Below are 20,848 nucleotides of genomic sequence, written 5' to 3' on the forward strand. Positions count from 1 at the left end.
TAGTTATTGATTAAAATAATATTTTACTAACGATTAATCGATTTATTCAAGTTGGATTAATCATAAAACTAATAAAAAACTAGTAATAAAATAATTTTTATATGAAAATGACATTTCTTGGACCATTATCCGTGCAAATCGATTAACCGGCAACCGTCCGGTCCCGAGCTGCCCGGATAATCGACGTTCTACTGTATTGAGTTATAAATATTTTATTACAAAAAGGAAGACAGAATTCAATACCAAGATATGTATCAGTATCAGTTAATAATATATCTCATATAAAAATAGCATACTTTTAGGCGCTATGATTGTTTTACAAAATAGTGTTTATGTGTTCATGCATGAAAAAAAAATTCAAGATTTTTTTTTAAATAAGTATCAAGAAAAAAAAATCAAAAATTAATACAAAATCAATTTTAAGAAATGATTGAGTTGGACAAGAGTAATTAATCTAACATCAAGCGAGAAATAACAATTAATTAAATAAAAAATAATAAAGAAAAAATAAAATAAAACATAATTACATACTATCAGGCGTTTCAGCTAACACATTCAATCGATTGTTGAACAGACCTCCACAAATTGAATAAAGTGCATTATGTTAAAATTCAGTTAATAGACAACTTTAAACACGAATGGCATAGTTTTAAGGGCATTAAAAACAACCCGATGAAATGCAAATCATCTCCGCTTGCAGCTTTAAACCACTAAAGTAGAAGAAAACTCCCCCCTCCCAATTTACCATTACTCCTAAGCGCACCTTGCTCAACTGGTCAACCGGTGCTGCATGTTCGATTGCGGTTCCTGCGGTGGATTTGCCCTTAACCCACCCAACCCGTTCGCCCGGTGGCGCTTGATTTGCATTCCGCACGGCAAACCCTGCCGGTAACTACATCCAATTTACCCGTATGTCACACTTCACTGTATCAAAATCCGTCCACCGCAAAGCCCACCACCAGGAAGCCATTCCACCGCTCCATCACCCACAACACGCCGGCACACGTTCGTCGGAAGGAGTCCACAAAACTCTAGCTGCCCCATCCTTCGGTTACGGTTACCTGCTACAACTTTGGTAAATTTTTACTCTTTTTACGGGTAAATCAAGGGGAACGGCAGAGCAGCGGACAAGCACGTAGGTAGCAGGAAAACTTTTTCCAGCGCGGTGCAAATTTTCAATCGCTTAAAAGCCGAAGCACAATCGTCCGTAACCGTGCTGGAAAGTGTGAGCCCCCTTTTCCGACGACGACGTGAGCAAAATCCGAGAGAAGGATCACCTCAGCAACTTTGTACCTTTTTGGTACGGCGGAAAGGCACTGGATTTTGGGAAACAAAAGGAATGCGAATGCGAATGATCCGGAAAAATCGGAAATCTCGCACGGGAACGAACGAACTCGGCCGGGAAAGTAAGTGGCACGGCGAAAGTAACCGCCTGCCGTTAATTTAATAAATTCAATATTCTTCCGGGCTTCGGGCAAAGTTTATGTTAAATTCTCTACACACTTTGGCGCACACACACACACAGCGAGTGCACCAATATCTCGTGCGAATCAAACCATCACGTAGTCTTTTTTTTGTGCTGCGAGTCAGACTGTATGTGTGTGTGAGTGCAGGAGCAAAAATCGAGGATCAAACAACTCGAGCATATTTTAACCGAACAGCGCGCGGGCGCGCTTCTTGCATACTTTCGGGCGCTTTCTGGCAAGCTACCGGTTGGCTAAAGTTTTTACGGGTAAATCCACCTCTATACGCTTCCGCTTGGCCGGCTGGTAGCATGGCGCAGAAAGTTCATTTCTTTGCAGTTATTATTTTTCGTTGCTAAGACTCTTTTTTTGTGCTTCGTTTTGCAACGTATAAATCCCACCCAACCTTCTTTCGTGCCACTTCGACCCCGGAATGCATTTTTCCTTTGGAAGCATACAGTCCAGGCGAAAGATTTTGACGCAAAATCCAGGGGCAAAGGAGCCAAAGAAATTCGTTCGTGCAGCCCGTCAAACGGTGAGGTGAAACTTTAATTTGTTGCCGTCCGCGTCGCGTGTGCGTGTGACGGGAGTTTGCTTCGCTTTCCTGTACCAGTGTATAACCGAAGCGCTAAGGTGCATTATCCAGCGTATTCGTGGCAGCTTAACGATGTTTTTTTGTGAATTTTATTTTCTAAAACTCAACCAAAAAAGTGGTGCCCAAACATTTGCAATCCATTCGAAAGTTAAACGCCACAGCTGCGTGATGCCAAGGTGGCATATCAGTTCGGAAAGGAAAAGAACAAGAACAACCTTTGGCGCATAAAAGTTGCAATATTTTTCATAATAAAACCACAAAACGAAACATAAAGAAAGGGAAATCCCTTCCATCGCCGCCATAAAACCAGTAACGCACCCAGCGAAACCGAAGCGAAACGTCTTCGTAACAGCGCTTCCTTTCCTAATTTCCTGATCATAAAACAGTCCCACCATTGCAATTGCCGTCCGGTGTCCGAACTGGGGTCGTTTTCTTTCAGTGAACGCGGGCAAATAATTGAACAAGCTTTCCAGCGGAATGCCCGGAGCCACCACTCCACTGCTGTCGGTCGCAGTTTCCGCAGAATTAAATGATCATTAATTAGCACGACATACGCTCAAGATCTCGCCCACGTCCGAAGCAGGGATTAGCCGGACCGTGTATCTGTGCCGTGTCAAAGGTCAGCCGTGGTGTGCGCAATAAAGCCACCGTCGTTGCCCGTCGTGATGGCATTATTACCATTAGCAGTAGGTTACGGGCAGCATCGGGTGGTTTGGTTGTGCGAAAAAAATGCTTCTTCTTCTACTGCTGCTGCTGCTACTCGGTTTATAACTAAAGATTATGTCACGTATAAGTGACTAACGACGGCTTCGCTCGAAATCTGTCCGGGGTTTTCTTGCATGTTTTTTCCATGTAGGCAAAATGTCGCGGCTGCTCGCACAGGATGAAAATTCTTGTTTCACCTTTTGTTTCACGGTTTTCTTCTCCCCAAAACACACACACACAATCGCAAGCACGCGAGCCACCAGCTGCAATTTAATTTGTTCCCTGTGCTCTGTCCCTAATCCCGCTGTGTAATTTTAAAGGATTAAAGTTTACTGCTGCCTGCACGGTTTGATAGTAAGTAAATTACTGCGGTACTTTCGCGCCAACTTGCCAACCCACCCCCTCTAGGCAAAGGTTTTGGAGGTTCAACCACACGCGCAGCTATACGTATGATTCCCTAAGTAAGTGTGAGGGCATTACTCAGCCCCTTTCAAATATCCAAATGCTGTGTGCGGCTCACACTCGCTATCGCTTTCATAATGCTGATCCCCGACTTGAATTATGCGAATCATTATATACGGGGTGGATAAACAAAACGGCGGAAACAAAGAACGAGCAGGAACACTTCCTCTAATCTGTGACACAAACATACACTTGCAAATACTGCTCCAAATTGACCTTCCACGCACTCCCGTTTTCCTTTCCTTTAGTCATGCCTGATCCTTTGTAAAGACCACAGCAGAGCGTGTAACGATTTACCAGCACTGCGCGTCCCAGTGGAACCACAAACACGCACACACACACACACACCCGTTCATCAAATTATATTGGGGGATAAATTAATAAAACCCTCTCGGCAAACCCTCCGCCGCAATCAAAATCAATCCGCAAAGGTTTATTGACATTGCCTTCCAGGGGTTGGGCAGATGTACGAAACGACAGCCAGGACACAGGTCATCATCATCCCACCACTTCACCATCGTTCATCACCATCATCGTCGGTTATCGCTCGGAATGCGCCAATGCTCCCTGGCTGCGGGGGTTCTCTCCCCTAGGGAGAAATTTGGTTATGAAAGCTGGCCGGTTAAATGTCATCCAAAGGCGGGGCGCGTTAATCATGTCACCGTGGAAGAAGTGAGCTAATAAAACAGCGCTTCTGGCAGAACGGCTCCAGATGATGACGGTACGGTTGATACGTGGCATAACTGGATAAGCTGCCGACAATTATTGGTCATTTATGTGAATTTCCATGTTCGTTGATGGAGTTTGTAGGTGATGTTCTCCATTCAATATCTTTAATTTGTTGAATTTGTTAAGGTTGTAAGAATTTTGGTGTGTTGGACTTCAAATTCTGGGTGCTTAATATCTTCCAACAAAATCTACTCATAAACTCCCGACAATTATTGGGCCTTTATGTGACTGTCCAGCTCGTTGCTGAAGTTTGCAGGTTGTCTTACCTTTCTTCAGTATCTTCAATTTGTTGAAGTTCTTAAAGTTGTATGCATTTTGAATGTTTGGACTTCAAATTCTAGGTGCTTAATATCTTCCATCAAAATTGCTGATTAATTTGAGAGCATTTTCGTGTTCTCCTCCGTCCACATAAATAATCTCGTCTCTTCATCCAGCATCTTCACCATTGTTTGACAATTTTTGATCAATTAGTTCTTCCTTTTATACCGAGGCAAAGCCCTGACGAGACGCGGGAGCGAAAACATCATCAGCATCAAAACCTCGCCCAGTCATTCTCGCACAGCACGTAACGTAATTTTCCTTCGGTAACAAAAGCGCCATCACCAGCCATCATGACCTTGGAAAAGAGCAGTCCTGGTATATTGTTGGTCGGTGCTGAAAGAGGGAAGTGCGGCAATGGGGCCCGTCCTCCGTAGTTCGTTCCCAACCCCAAAACCGACGACAACTTGAGCGAAATTGCTTCCCATGGCGTAGGCAAATAACGTTTTCGATGTGGAAAATCCTCGCGTGCCACACCGGGTGGAAGATTCGTCGACTATTGGCCAACCACTCGGTGTATGCGGTGTATGCGTGTGTGTGTCTTTCGTTGAGGGTAGTAACTTAACTCCCCGAGCGAACATTCCACGGAACTGGTAGCTAATGTCGCCGGGAATGGTGGCCGACTGCCCCCCCCCCCCCCCCCCCATTGCTTAAGATGCTCACTTAGCCCTCCACCAAACGGGCTGATCCGATTTGGGTTGTTAAAGTGCGGACCGGTGGAATCGGGGAGGACAGGAAGCTAATAGGACCCCGACCCGAGAAGAGAAGCCATGGTAAATGATCTTCTCCCCCCCCCCCCCTATGCCAACGTGACTACTACTTGCCCGTGCCCCAACCCGAACAGCCAATGACAAATCGAGCCATAATCTGATGGTCGCCGAAATAAAGAAAAGCTCATAAGGAAAATTTGTCCCCATCCGTGTCTTGCCTGTGTCTGTGCTTCTACCTCACACTGACACGCATACACACGATGTTAGTGCCTGCTGAGGCGCATTATTGCATTATCTACACCGCAAGAGCCGGGTCGTCTACCAGTAGGGGCAATCACATCCCACTTTCGGCACGGCGGCAGATAATAACATTAAGCTGCTCACTCAAGCGACGATATGCAACTCGGCTCGCGAGCGTCGTGTGCCAGATCGCCATCTGAACATCTTGCGGCGAGGGGATGGATAGGAACAGCCGAGGTTTCGCACACCGCTGCCTGAGCGGATTAGCAACACTCCACTGGGCCAAGTGTCACCCGCCGGTGCTGGCAGAGTTGGGCAGGGACCGTTTTCCGGGAACGGCCGCACGTCTTATCGCACGAACCGTGTTGTGATCGTGCAGTTTTTTTCTACATCTCTCCCTCTATCTCTCTCTCTCTCTCTCTCTCTATCTCTCTCTCTCTCTGTTCTCTCTCTCTGTCTACTGACTGCCTGCCTAACAACTCCTTTCATTGAGCGATGAGGACTCATATCGGTCGGAAAATCGTCCAATAGTGCTGCTCTTCAAACGGAGCTTCGGTTTCGGTTAGCTCACCGCCACCGCTCACGTGATTTGTACACACAGCATACAGTCACGATTTGCTGCCAGCGCCTGTGGGTACGTGCAACCTGGGGCCCCGTTCGAGCCCGTTTCGGGCAAATCACGAACTTCCCATTGACGTTGATTCGATTGATGAATTGATGGGTGACAATTTCTGACAGATTTATTTTATGGACGAAATATTTTATTATGCCCTCAGCCGGTGGCACTGTGTGCGCTATGCTGTGACGTCGTGAGCGTGTGCTGGGATGACACGCGAAGATATATTGCTTGGCAGTATGAGTGGCTATCGCGATTCTTCCACTGCGATTTAAACTGTGTTTAAAATTTAAAATTTAAACTGCGATTTAAACACTTACACTGTGTGTAATGGGTGCAGTGACGAGAAACATACTAAAAGCTGCTTTATCTCTTTACATTTCAAGTTTTTTGTTTTGTTTTTTTGAGGGCCATTTTGTCTTATTCCTTTTTATCTAACGAATCTTTTCTTTTTCTTTTTTTATATGTTCTTTTTTCTTTCTCTTTCTTTCTCCTTATTCATTTCTTTCCTTACTTCTTCATTTCTATCTTTTTGTTGTTTTGCTTTCTTATTTCATGCTACCTGTTCCTTTATTTGTTTATTCATTCATTGATTTACTATTTTTTCTTCATTTCTCTCATTATTTTTGTTCTGATTTTTTTTGGTACTAAAATTACATAATGTGTGTTTTTATTTAGCATTCTTTCTTCCGTTCTTTTTTTCTCTTGCTATCTTTTATTTTTTATTTTCTCTTCCTTTCCTACTTTTTCTATCCGTTCTTGTTTCTTTTTCCACGTTTTATTTTTTTCTTATATATTACTTTTCAATTTATCCTATCTTATTCTCTCGCTCTCTCTCTCTCTCTCTCTTTTTCTCTCTCTCTCTCTCTTTCTCTCTTTATGCTCTTTATTTTGTTCAATCCTGTCTTTCTTTCATTTTTCTTTATAATTTTCACTTTATACTTTACACCATCTGTATTTTACTAAATGAATAATCACGAAATCATATAAGTGATGAAAAAAAATCCTACTTTTTATCTTCATTCTTGTTTCTAAAAGGAGAAAAAAGCTAAGCTCCTTGCTTATCTTTACGCACATAAAGGCAATCATAATGTATATCTTTACACAGCTACAAGCAATCGCGTTGCCTTAATTTGAACGATTTTCTCAAAAATGACACACAAAGAGTATTTCTTCCTAGGAAGTACTTGCACAATCAGCATAAATCAAACAGTTGCTTTTCAGCAGAACAAGAAAGCTTTAAAGCAGAAAGCATTTTAAAGAAACCGTACAATTCCCCGGAACAGTCTTGCGTGCGTCAGATCAACGTGTATTCGTGCCTTTCTGCTGCCACGGTTTGCACAATCATCATCATCCATTTGACAAATGCTACCACACACACACACACATACGTGTCCGCACGTCCATACGGTGAAAACCATTCACACATGCACACCGTTCCTCCGTTGGTGGTGGTTGCTGTGAACAGCATTTTCGACCGCAAGAAAAAAAACGCCATCACCATAATTCATATGCGCTGAGCGTTTTTTGTCGTTTCTCGTCACGATCCAACGTGTCGCATCTGTGCCGAAGAAGAAATGTGTAAACGGAGAAGCCACTACAAATGGCCAGGCTAGCGTATGCAAACACCGGCGGCCACCCAAAGAAGCTATAATTCCTGTCATCTTCCGCGAAATTTCATTTTTTCGTAACACCCATTTTCCGATTGCACGAAAACCTTCAAAAATGCGATTCACTGCTGGCAAGAGCAAAACCAAACAAACAAACGAAAAAAAAAACGCACACACACAAGAAGAAGGAAGCGTTATGCTTCTTTGGCTTTTCCCCTGCCAGCTTTAAGAGCAATAATCCAATCGATCCAATCGTGTCATCCTCAACGGTGGTGCCGTCAGCCCCAAAATGAACAAGAGGAACACGGGTGGAAAAATATTATTTCTTCGACTTTGCCGTCGGCCGGCACGTACATGCTGTGTCGCAAATTGTGTCGAACATGGTGAGTGACGAATCGGTTCGATGTTGTCTCGCTGTTCGCTACAAAGCCGTACAGCTCAGCTGCCTCCTCCCAAGCCTCACTTTCTGCTTCTGCGTGACCAACAAATCTCTTCACAAATATTTTGTCTCGAGCCGTGGTCGATGCTCAAATCGCCACGTCCTTTTTTTGCGCAGCAATCGAAACGAGCCGCACACACACACTGCCGTGCTGGACCGGAAGCGCACGTGGCCAGCAAATCCGAGTTTTTGGAGTAGTGTTGTGATTTGGTACTGGCAGGCGGTTGTGTATTTTTCGCATCCTTTTCCAGTGGGCCCTAAATCCTTGATCGAAGTTGAGTGTTTGTGTGTTTCTTTTCGTTTCTTCCTTTGCCTTTTGATGGATTGAAACGTACCCGGTACTAGAAATTGTTTCCAATTTGTTGCTTTCGTTTGTTTGTGGGCGTCCTTCACTCACTCACTCACTTTGATTTGATCCTCCGCTTTTGTTTTGCTGCGTTTATGCGTCTGTTTCCTCCTTACCTCTTTTTACGCTCTCATTTCCCAACCACTCAACGGATCTTTTTCCCTCGTCAGCACACAGTCGCAGTGTGACAGTTTATCTCTTTGTTATTGTGCTTTCCCCCCATCACCACCACCGCTTTATCCGTCTTCCTGGCCAGCGGCATCACATTCGCACAATCGGGTGGCAAGAGGTTAAAAAGATCAATTTATTTTCCCGCCCAGCAAACGGCGGCAAAGCTCGCATGATCGCTTACACACTTTTCCCCCCGAATCCATTTCGTTGTGATTGGATGGATTTTTGGTTTCGGTGTATGGTCTTCACAAAACAAATTGCAACATTTTCAAGAACGCATCACAGTTGATGAAGTCGTTGTGCGAAAACAGAGGATGTAAAAGCGTGACGGACCAAACCAGGGGGGTTTTGCGTGTTCTGAGCTTGTTTTGTTGCTGCGTACAAATCACATTTACATGTTGTTTGTTTCGATTTGATCTTCTTGATGGAGCGTGAAATATTGTACACACACATCATCAAAGGTGACCTGATAAATGAAGCCATCAAACGCGCTACAAATCTAAACCACTTAAACGCCTGTTTGTATGTAATCACACTACACCGGTATTAATACACCGGCCCTGTACGTGTGCGCTTGTATTGCCATTTTTAATCAGTAATCAGCAAACTGAAAACTGAAAAAAAGAAGCTTTGACCTTACTAGCCCCCAAAACAAAGTCCAAATATTTACACAAGATTGTAATCATTATGGCACAATTTCTCGCAATTGCCCGCAAATTCATTCCTGTAGCGGTAATGTTACTACATCACGCACCTGGGAAGGGGACGCATTCGCGGTACGGAAAAAGCCCACCCATCATCTGTGCTGGAAAAATACCTTTTTTCCTTTCCCTTGTTCAAATCCCAGGTGAAGGTTAATATTTTTTCCATTTTTCGAGCCACTTTCCATCAGCGATTCACACAATCGTGGATGCGGCCCGGACACAGATTTATGATCCAATAACGATTAAGCCACTACACACCCCTTGGTTTTTATTTTAGAACAGGGCCATACACGCCTAACCAATGCTACCACCACCACCACAAGGGCACGAGTACAAATCAACGTGGAAAATAAAGTAACCGCAACCCCTTTGCACGGCACACGGCAGAGCGTCCGTTAATGGTTATCTCCTGCTGGGGGACGGGGGAGAAAAAACGGATATTTTCTTTTTTATCGCTCTCACTCTTTCTCTTTGTACCCTTAACATGCAACCACAGATCACCGCCGCTACGACCTGTAATGTTCTAAAACAGTCCAAAATCCAATTTGCCCTCCAACACATAAATAAATATCGAACGTTAACAATTTACATAAAGCCGCAGTCATCTTTTACACGGTGGGTTTTTTTTTCTTTACCCTCCATTCCTTCTTTTCCACCATTTCCAACATTTCACCGCACGACCGTAGCATAATGCTTCATGTTAAGCCGCTTCGTTTCAGGTTCGTTGGTTTTTTTTTTTACTTATTTTTTCCAAGTCACAAAATCATATCTCAACCGCCACGGAGCCATTTTATTCTCGATGGCGCCCTGCCCTGCCCTGCCAGAAATAATTGTTCCGAGGCACGAAAATAAAGCATCGGTAACGGTGTGCTTGTGTGAAACAGTAAACGAAAACAGCGATACACAGTGATCCCAGGAGCACCAGGTTCGAGTTCGAATTCGAGTTCGGCAACAACGGAAGCGATTGAATTTGTATTCCACCGAAGAGCGCGCCATCAATATTGCAACCGGGGTTTCTTTCTTTTTTTTAGGTGAATTTTTCAAACTTGCTTCCGTTGCGGCCACTCCAGCAAAGAACCAGCAACATCGGAAAGCTCCACGCTTTGACTAAGGAGTCCGGCAGCCGGGATGATGATGGCTTCGCAGGTGGGTGGCAGCGTTGTTGTTTTCTTCTCTTCTCTTGCTCTCTGCGCGAGATGATGCGGCCGATAAAATGTTTAAAATTCAAACCATACACATCGGGGGAAATAAAATATCCATTACATCTTTCTCTGGCTGCAACCCATCGGGCACGGGGCGTTGTGAGCTTTTTTTGTTTGGCTGGTGGAACTGGTCCACTCGATCGGTTCGGTTCGGCTGGACGTGGGCGAGCTTCGTGTACCTTTTTGGAGGTGAATTTTATTCTGCAAAAAAAAACTACACAAACACACACAAAGAAACGGAGAGAGAGGGAGAGAACCCGCTACTGTGTATCTCAATCCAAGACCTCTTGAGGTGTGGTGCACGTTCGTCGTTGCTTGCCTAGGCAGCAAATGGATTTGTTTTTTCTCTTTCGTCCCTTTCTGCTTGCACGCTGATGTGCGCTTCTCAACCGGCCATGAAAATAGTTTTTAGTTTCGAAATATTAAAAAATTCCAACCATAAATCGACCCGCTCGAGTAGCCCATTAGGCAAGCAGGAGGGGAAGGAAGGTGGTCCACGGGGCAAACACGGCGACGGAATTCATCGATAACATGCTTTCGCTTTTCCGGGCATCCTGTTCTGCAGCTCCATTTGGAGCATTGGTTCATAAAACATCCTTTCCTCTTACGCTCCAAGCAAGATGGGCTACATACATGTTTGTGTGTGTGTATGTGTTTTACGCCTACGACAGCAACTCACTCCAGATCGGGAGGGTGGCGCAGTTGCAGCGTGCTCACTGCAGCATGAAAGCTGCAGGGCGGAGCGTTCGCCGTCGTGCCGGAATTGTTAAAGTGGCAACGATTTCCGTTTCGTTCCGTTCGATTGAGCTTCTACGTAAGGTTCAACGCCGTGATGGGCGAGTAGTGCGGAAAGCGTATTGAGCAGATTATACTCCTTTCTTATTCAACCGGGAAGAAAGGTGGGAACAAAAATGTGGTACGCGCGGCTAGGAAGCGTTTGGAAGCTGCATGCTAAACGGCAAATCGTACAAAGCGATAATAAAGCTGCAGTTAAAGCTTTTATCGCTGGCTGGTGGCTGGATGGATGATTTAACAACATGTTTTACTTTTATGTTTCATTTCATGAAATTACTGTTTTTAATTTAAAGCATATAAAAAAGTAATATTTTGTTTGACTATTGAAATATCATACCACTAAACAAATTTAGCTACAATTCCCCTGAAAGCATAGCAAACCAAAAAATCTATTACTATTTTTCTAAAGAAGAACAATGATTTTGTCGCTCTATTTTTCGACACTAACTATTGTATACCCATGACATCTTACAAACTTGTTTTACACCTACGAACAGAGCAACCGAGACCCTAAGTAAACAATTAGAACTCCAACCACCAATGAATCCACCAATGAACGATTTGTTCCAAAGGTGGGTATTTACACAATTGTCAATGTTTTTGTTTGCTATGAGGGTATAAATTTTTATTTTCAACCTTATGGCCCTGAAAATTTTGTACTTGTATGAAATGAGTTTGACACACCAGATCTACAGTATGAGTTCAGTAACGGTTCCAGGCCATGTGAGAGTTTAGTCTAAGTTTCAGGACTGATCAATTCCAAGACCTTTGAAATTTCGTGATGTAGCCCTATGGCCGTGCTAAATTACAAGTACAGACAATAAATCGTAATCGGCTCATAAGGCTCGATTTAATGTCGAAAAACTTATACTAATAAGAATCACATCGAATGTTTATTCATCAAGAGTTAAATGAGAAGCAAAATAAATAATGAAAATAATAATAGAGACAGTCTTTGAAAATATTACATGAAAGCGAATATTAATTTAAAAAATAAGACAAACTGAAATACAAAGTATCATTAGTTATTTAAAAATAAATTCATAAGCAAGTCGATTATCATAAATGACAAAATGAAACAAAACAATGATTATAATTTAACAAAATCAAAAGTATATACCACCGACAGAGCTTTTTTTTGTATAATTTTAAAATCTCCTTTCTCAAACTTATACTTCTCATTCTCCATCATAAACCAAGTAAGAAGAATTTGAATATTCTTAAAGAAATGGCAAATTTTAACGAAAAATTTGGTGATTTTATAGAAGCACAAAGCTTAAAAAAGTAACAATTACTTAAGAAAATAAGACTTTTATTTTCAACGATTTAACTTAACACTGAGCACTTTCACATCCTTTGGGGGAAGAAATCCTTCAGCACCAAAATACATACATTCATGCTTTAAAAACCAACAGCGACCGCAGACACCCAAATCGTGCTATTTGTTTAACGTCAACGTACAAGCCCACTTTCGGGAAAACCCGTTCCAATGAACAAGAAGCCAGTGTGGCTTACCCGTTTATTTGAAGCCGTTTTTCCTACCCCTGCATGATTTCTGCCTCATCTTCTATGCGCTCCACCCAGTGGCTCTAAACCACGCAAAAGGTTAAGGCACCCACCTTGCCGAGTCGGCCCCTACCGCGTGGCTGCGTGGTAAGCGATTTTCCCTCATCCATTATGTTTATACACTGCTTTGTTGTATATTTACGTGTTAAGTCGATTGGAAAAGTGTTATTCTTTCAAGACCAGCGTACGTGTGTGTGTGTGTGTGTGTGTGTGTGTGTGTGTGTGTGTGTGTGTGTGTGTGTTTGGGAGAGCTAAAGACCGTCGTCGTCGCCTTCGTTTGTCGGGCGTATGTTGTGCCGAACGCGTATAATTCATTCATGCATGTTTCTAAGCCAGCCAGCCACGACTCCTCCTTACAACACTTGTACCGGGCGCTTATTTGCATACGAAACCGAACCTCGGAAACCAAACCAATCACACGCACCGGCTGCGAGCGATCGGAGGTAATGATTGCAGTTTTTTTTTTCGCCCGGCAAACCGGGAGACCTGTTGGCATAAAAGGGATCGGAGTTGTATGAAGCCTTTCACCGACGAACCCTTTCCATGTAACATATAACCACAAAGTTTGTAACAGTTTATCTTCAACTTGGAGTGTTTGCATAGGAATAGCTAATCACAAGAAAATGATGCATTTTATCATCAAAAGTTACTTCGGAAAGTTATTTTATTTAATTCATTTAATAACAGCACAAGTCTGTTTTCCCGTAAAAACGCTATTTCCCTGCCAAACATTCTGCTAGTGCGTTCAGTGCTTTAAAACACGATTCGTTGATAACACTATTCACACTTTTCCTGCCCCAACAGATCCACCTTGTTTAAACACATACACACACGCAAACCATCCACCTGCAAATGAGCACTTGGCAGTGCAAAAAAAAACTCCCCCTCAATCCGGAAAAAGGCACACACTTTAATTTGATTTACCCCCAAATGCTATGTTTGTTTTATTTCTCCGCCCGTCAAAGTTTACCCTTTTACGCTCGGTGCGCTAAAGCGTTCTGCCTTTAGACAGAGAGAGCAACCAAGGCCCAGGACTGAGGAGGAAATGCTTTGAAGCGGGGAGCTACGGAAAGGCGAAAGTTGTGTGTACTCGTCGCACTGTTTGTAAGCACACAGGCACACAAATATTGTATGCATTCGCCTGCCGTTCCGTTTGCTTAACATTATATTGCCGGACCGGCAATGCAAGTGCACTTTGCAGGTGCTCGCACCTGGCAATAAATAAGGAGTGAAAAAGAGTGTATGCCTTCGTTGCGAAAAGGCGAATGAGGGAAGCCCCTCCCCATCACAGCCTAGTTCCCTTTGTGTCCTGTGAACCCGGTTTTCACTGTGCAAATGTTCTATCTTCATTATAGTAATTAGAAAACTCCTACGAATAGTTCCACGACAACACAAACAAATCCTCCATGCTGCTTTTCAACCGTCCGCTTCTGAAGTGTTCTTTGAGCCAGGGGGTTTTTGGGGTGGCGTTTCGGGGTGGGTTTTGTTTTATTCTCTCCACAACCAACTTGTGCACGCAAAACCGGTGACGATACATATATATTTCCCGCATGGACTTTTCGTGCCCCTTGTGCACCCAGCACTCGTCCACTGGTTTCTTCGCTTATTTATTTCGATTGTCAAACAAACAAACTGCCAGCACAAGAAAGTATCCGGTTTGACTTTTCTTCGCAGCTGGTTGTTGAGTTGTTGGGGGAGGGGGGGGGGGGGGGGGGGGGGGTTAAAAAAAACAAGTAATGCGAAAAGCGAATGATTGCAATTTGTCCCGGTGTAGCTTTGTGTCATGTTGAACTTTTCACGACGATCGAGCATGTACGTGTATGTGTGTGTGGGGGAATGAAACAATCGAACCTCCGGAGCGGATATTAGGACGCGATATCGGGGTTAGGTCCAGTAGCTGCTGCAGGTTTATTGCGTTGACACAGCTTGATTGTGGCCATCGAACAAGCGCGTCCGTCCGTTCGTTCGTTGCACTTCGTCGTGGTGCATGAAGGGTTTTAACAAACTGACCTACCCGCTCGGTACGGTACGGTACACGGATATGACATTTCCGGGCTTACAAGATGACAACCACACAAAGACTTACACAAACAAACACACACACACGAAGCAAACTGTTCCAATGTGTAAGCTTTTTTTATTTTGGAAAATATCAAGTGATGCTGGAAAATAATTGAATTGATATTGCTCGTTACTTTAGCACGAGTGGAGAAGCTGAGTGGTGTCCCTTTCCCTATTACCAGCTGCTTCTTTCATCTACGAACATTCACACAAAATCCTTCCTTTCCCTTCCAAGCCTTTTAAAGGATACAAACAAATGATGGTATGAACCCCAAAATTTACTGTCCTTCACGCAAAAGAAAACTTCTACTCAAAACCACACAATCTACACAATTCTTCTGAAGCTTAGAACCATTTTACCGTGTCAAGGGGGGTTTCTCGATAGCAAGCTTGCAGCCCGTAATAGCCATAAACAGTAACGCAAGCACCAAAAAGCCTTAGCTTTATTTTTCCTCCACGTGCCCAATGAAGCGGTTCGGTGCGGATTTTTCGATAAATGCGATTATCGGAGCATAATTTTTCCCCCACCCGACTGTTCCCACTGCCACTGCCTTCCGCTTCGGCGGTTCCAGGCCGGCGGTTCGCACACACACAGGCATACATCAGCCGACCGATGGTCGGTATTGATCCATATTTATGAAGCCTATACAATTTAATTATTCTTCTCCAAAAATGTTGCTGCCCGAGCGACTCGAACTCCTAATCCGGACTTTTGAGATTTTTCACCACCATCACCACCACCCAACATCTCGTGCCGTTCTAAGTCAAGCCTCTGGCTTCATAATTTGGCATTATCTTCCATCACCCTCCAGAAAATAACCTCAGCATTATTAAATCTAAGCCTCCCCGTTTGGTCGGATGTTCGGGACCTTTGCTGATAGAGCAAAAGAGAGAAAGAGAGAGTGAGTGATTGTCGAGTGAAGAACAAAGAAGCCAACGCCACAACTCCCAAGCACTTTGTTCCGTAAGCCACGCAAAGCCTTCGCCCTCGGAGGCTCGAGTTGTGGCGTGCGCCTCCGCAACCCCCGCCCACCCATAGGCTCAATTTAAATTCATAAAAAATGCAAAACGAATTCTTCAGGCCCTATAGTCTCTAAAACCAACCTTTGCAAACGAAGAAGCAAAAAATTATACGGCCTTATCACTCCATCCGATGGCTTGGCTAGCTCGCCTCACTCGTCTCACACACACACACACCAACACACATGTTTGTTCGATGCCTAGTAAACGAAGGGAGCCTGCCCAGACACGACTTATGATAAGCGCGAGCCGAAAGACAGACGGCACACAGCAAAAGAGTGGGAGACGGTAAGCTTTGATGGTGGGATGGGTATGGGGTAGGTGTGTGCAATACTCGACAAAAAATATCGACAAACAAAAGTTCCACCAACCGCGCGTGGAAAATGTATGACTTGAGTGGATGGTTCGCGAGCACAGTAAACACAGTCTTGTGCCGTGGCACCCGCCCGGTAGGGACGCCCGAATGGAGATTAGAAGCTTGAAAATTGTTCGCCTCTTCTTTCCCACTGTCCCGTCACAGTGGCAACATACGCGCAGGAAGAGGGCAAAGAATTACGGCTGCTGAATATTAATTTTCCCGAATATGTCACCAGTTTTAAGGAAGGTCGTCGAATCGTTAGCGAACGCAAAGGAACAAAAATTGCGGAAAAAGTCCGATTTTACTGTATTGGAATAAGAAACAAACGAAACCCCGTTTTTTTGTGATGGTGGGACCTCGGAATCGGAACTACCCGATTCCGATTCCGTCCCCAGAATTGATTTCGATTCCGATTCCAGAGTTGGAATCGAAATCGTCGCCGGATTCTGAAGCGGAATCGGCTCCGAAATCGTAAAAAGGAATCGGCCCCACATTCGAAAACGATATCTGCTCCGGAATCGGAATTGGATTTGGAATTGACTCCGAACACGGTATATTCGGAAATTAAATCGGGTCCTAAATCAGAATCGGATCCGGAATCGATACCAGCTCCGAAATCAAAATCAGCTCTGGGATTTCCATATTCCATCAAATTGTTCATTTCGCTGTACATTTCACCCTGTCTGGCCGTACGGTAAGATTCCTTTCGGATTTTCAATCCGATTGCTATGGAGCTCAATTTAATTTTACCAACGTTGTAAAAATGACCGAAAATGCATCCTGACAATTGCATGCAACACAACCTAACCTTCAATGCATGCTGCATTGAAACGATGAATGTTTTTTGATCTTACTGTCAAACTGATCGCATGGTTTTTGCCCGAATGTAGTGGATGCCCCTATTTAATAAACCACAAAGGATCCAAATGCCCTTAAAAATGCTCATTCATTTCTCATGGAGATGTTGAAGCCGATTCCGATTCCCGATCAAATTAAAATTCCGGAGCAGATTCCGATTCCAGATCCAATTCCGATTCCGAGGCCAATTCCTGACTTACTATCCGGAATCGATTCCAAAAAAGTCGAAGCTAGCCGGAATCGATTTCGACCAAAACTTCATTTTTCCCATCTCTAGTTTGATGTAATATTTTCTGAGCTTTCCGACCTGAGAAGTCGTCCAAGTCAGTGGATGATTATAGAGCCACAAGTGATGCTGCTGCTGACGAAATAGAAGGAAATGATGGCCCTCAAACAGTGATCCGAACGCAGACCCAAATCGTAACGATTGAAACAATCAGTGGTTGGTTTAGGGCGCCGTGGGCATTAATCGCTAAGAAGACTCGTGGGGCGGGGTCGGAGGGAGGAGCTCTGTCCCGGAGCCCCATCATCCAGTGTCCTCGGGGCTCCTCACGGGAGTCTACCAAGTATAATATATGCTGGACTAGCCATCCACGGGGTCCCTAAACTGATGGGCATCCGCTCATTGCGCCCAACATTAAACCCACCACTAGAAAGTAATCTGCATCTGCTGACGAAATAATGTATACGTTTTCTTCGCATTCAAATTCACCAGCGCTCTAGACCCTTTCGACCGCCACGTGACGAACTAACTTCTTCACGACATACTGGCACTGACACTGGCGAGAAAATCAGCTCCTGTGTGATCCATCTGCTTTGCGTCAACACATAAGCTGGCGCTGCATGTTTTGTCACTATTTTCCATTCTTTCCCATTGTTCGCAGTTGCAAAAGACGTAAGGGAGGATTGTTGCAGGAGGGACGTTTCTTCATCAACACTCATTTGTCAGCATTTCTGAGGCGGAGGATTAAAAATGGCAAGCATGGCAATGGTATTTTATTACTGTTTTGTAACAGATTGGAGGCTCTCGAATGAGCATACTAAACACATGCTTATGGTACAGTATTGCACAGCAATGTACATTTTAATGCTTTCGTTTTATTGTTTGGGTGTGCTTTAATAAGAAGCTTTGCTGCTCTACGTTTTGTGAAAATGTTCTTTCTAACCAACAGAAAAGCTGCCATGCAGCTATTCTTCTCGAAGCTTGTAAAAAAATCATATTTATGATCCAGTCCATTTTTTGTTTCTTTCATTCATGCCCAAAACCGCCTGTGTTGTCATGACAGTGCAAAACATCTCTGCTTTCGAACCTGGCCAAAGCCCTCATTTTGGTTCCGCCCGAACGAAACGTAATGGTCATTTCTCCCACGAGTAGAAGTGCCCGTATAAAACACTGTTCGCCTTTCCACGGTGGTTAAAAGTTATGGAACAAAAGCTGAAAGGAAAAATCAGTATCAGTTTCCTTTTCCACACACACATAAGTGTGAAAAGTGTATGATGAATGGCTGTTGAAAGGTTTCAAGGCTTCAACGGGAGAAAAGACCCACAGCGTCTCAGTGGCGAACATTATGATCGAGCAAATGTGCGTGTTGGGAGCGATTGTGTTCCTTTCTTTTTAAATCTCGGACACTTTTTGCCTCTCAAAGAAAGGCACAGAGGCAGCACTGGGGGCGATTACGATTAATGGATCGGGAAAAGGGTGCAAAAACTACACCCGTCCCTTCCTTTCGCGCCAGCAAGCGTAATGATTTGCGGTCAGAAAGATTGCTTTCATGGAATAAGAGGTGGATTGCGTTTTTGTCCCACGTGTGCACGCCCTATCCACACATAAAGTTTATTATATTTATCCATAAAATTGTGATCACCATGTACCGTAAGCGAAACGTCTTCCAGTTCCAGCCACCGAATGCTGATGGTTTGTGTCCTTTGTGGTCGTAAAAATAATGCACTTCTTGGATAGTGGTGCGCCACCGAAAACGATACCCAATGGTAGCAAAGTTGCGCTTTCGCTGGTGGCGACGGTGGCACAAACTTTTCCACTTCCGGGAAAGTGAGCGCAAAAAAGGAAGGGCAACAGAAGGGCAAGGTGAAGTATATCTTGGCTGTCATAGAGTGGAAATGGCCATCTCATGCTTCTGCTTTTCTGCGCTATATTTTCCCTTCCCTCGCCGGTTTTGTAAGCTTTTCAAGCCGACGGCTCATTTTTTTTCCGATGGCGAATAGTGTGCATCTTTATCTGCTCCGCACGGGAAAAGCTTCTTCATCCTCCTTCCTTTGGGTGCAGACATTCGCGCGTCGCTTTCGTTTTGGGATGGGATGGTTCTTGGCATTTTTTCTCTCTCTTTTCCGCTACGATATCCCCAAACAACGTGTTTGAATTGATGGAGTAAGGTTTGAACCTTGTCCAGGGCTCGAGACGCCCTTGAAACGGCAGACGGAAGATGATGTGCATCATTTTTTAAGAATCGTGAAAAAGAATAGAGAACAGAAAAAGAGAGAAGTAAAGAGTAACGGATGGAGATAAAACACATTTGCTTAAACTAGATTGGGAAAAACAGTACGAAGAAAAAGCCTAGAGATAGCGTGGTAGAACATAAAGCAACTTAATTTAAGATGTTATTCCTTCCATGCCGAAACGATTACAATTTGCACGAACTAAACGAATAAACATGTAAAAAATAAATGCTAGACTGTTTGACTTTCTTGTTCCAATAAATATTACAATTCCATGACACAAGACTTAATATCCTTAATTTCGTTTCACATCAAGTAACTATGTGTAAAACATTAATGAAAGTTAATCTTTCTCCTCAAATATTGAGCATTCCTGCTGCAAATATCTATATTTTTTATATGCTACATGTTTATGTTCTAAAAAAAGGGAAAACATGTTAACTGATTCCGTTCAAAAAGGGATGGATTTCTTAGGTAAGCCCGTTAAGAGTGGTGCATAACAAAAAATGTTTATTTTGCCGCGCTCGCCATTTTAACGGTACATTATGATAGTAAATTTAATAATTGTAGCTAATTCTCATGATTGACACTAGGTCTATGGAACCCGTTGATTTGACTTTGAATTAAAATACAATAAAAACCTTTTTGTTTTACATAACTTTCATAGATTTTTAAGATACATATGTGGTATACCTATATCTACAGAACCAGTCAAATTGACGCATGGGTTGATTACATTTAGTTTTTTTTCTGTCAAGTTGTAACATTTTTCAACAAAAGTATATGTAGGAATGAAAGAGAACTATTAACCACTTAGTATCATACAATCTTGATAAATGATTCAAAAAAAGGGCCTTAAACGGAATTGCTGATCAACTTATTCTCGTGTTTTTCGAAACTCCCGCGTACATCGGTCAAAATTTGGCATGAAAAGCTATCGGTCCATGTTTTCGGTAAATAACGCCTATTACAATAAATTAGAACAGTTTTGTGGAAACCAAAACATGTTAAACAATTCGCAATTTTAATGAAAAAGGGGTTTTCATCATTTTAACCATTCTAAATACGTATTTTTATCCACCCTTCAAATGGACGGGTGTCCGTAGGTATTTTTCAGAATTTCGGCATACACCAAGGTCGAACGTATAGGTTCGGTCATAGAGCCAGGTCATAGAGCTAGTAACTAAATTTCATAGAATCCCTTTACTGTAAAAAGCACACTGAAATCAATAGTCTCTAAACTCAAATAAAATAAAATTAAACTAGTAGGGTATGCGGCCTACTCCGTCTCGTGGACTGTATGAGTGAAGAGATAAATTCCCCAGGAAAAACCTTGAATAAGGCTGGCACCCGGATTTAAACTTCCGCCTTCCTAAACGCGGATTTCTTAATGAGATCTTGCCACTCTCAACGGGAATCGAACTTC

At 43.4% G+C, this 20,848-nt stretch overlaps 1 protein-coding gene across 3 annotated transcripts in view; it reads right to left on the reverse strand.

Moving 5' to 3' along the window:
* LOC1275861 (uncharacterized) overlaps window positions 1-20,848 on the reverse strand; it is a 312,032-nt gene that overhangs the window by 18,428 nt on the left and 272,756 nt on the right. The window lies entirely within an intron of this gene.

The sequence above is a fragment of the Anopheles gambiae genome, chromosome 3 (genome assembly GCF_943734735.2).
Source record: "Anopheles gambiae chromosome 3, idAnoGambNW_F1_1, whole genome shotgun sequence".
Lineage (NCBI taxonomy): Eukaryota > Metazoa > Arthropoda > Insecta > Diptera > Culicidae > Anopheles > Anopheles gambiae.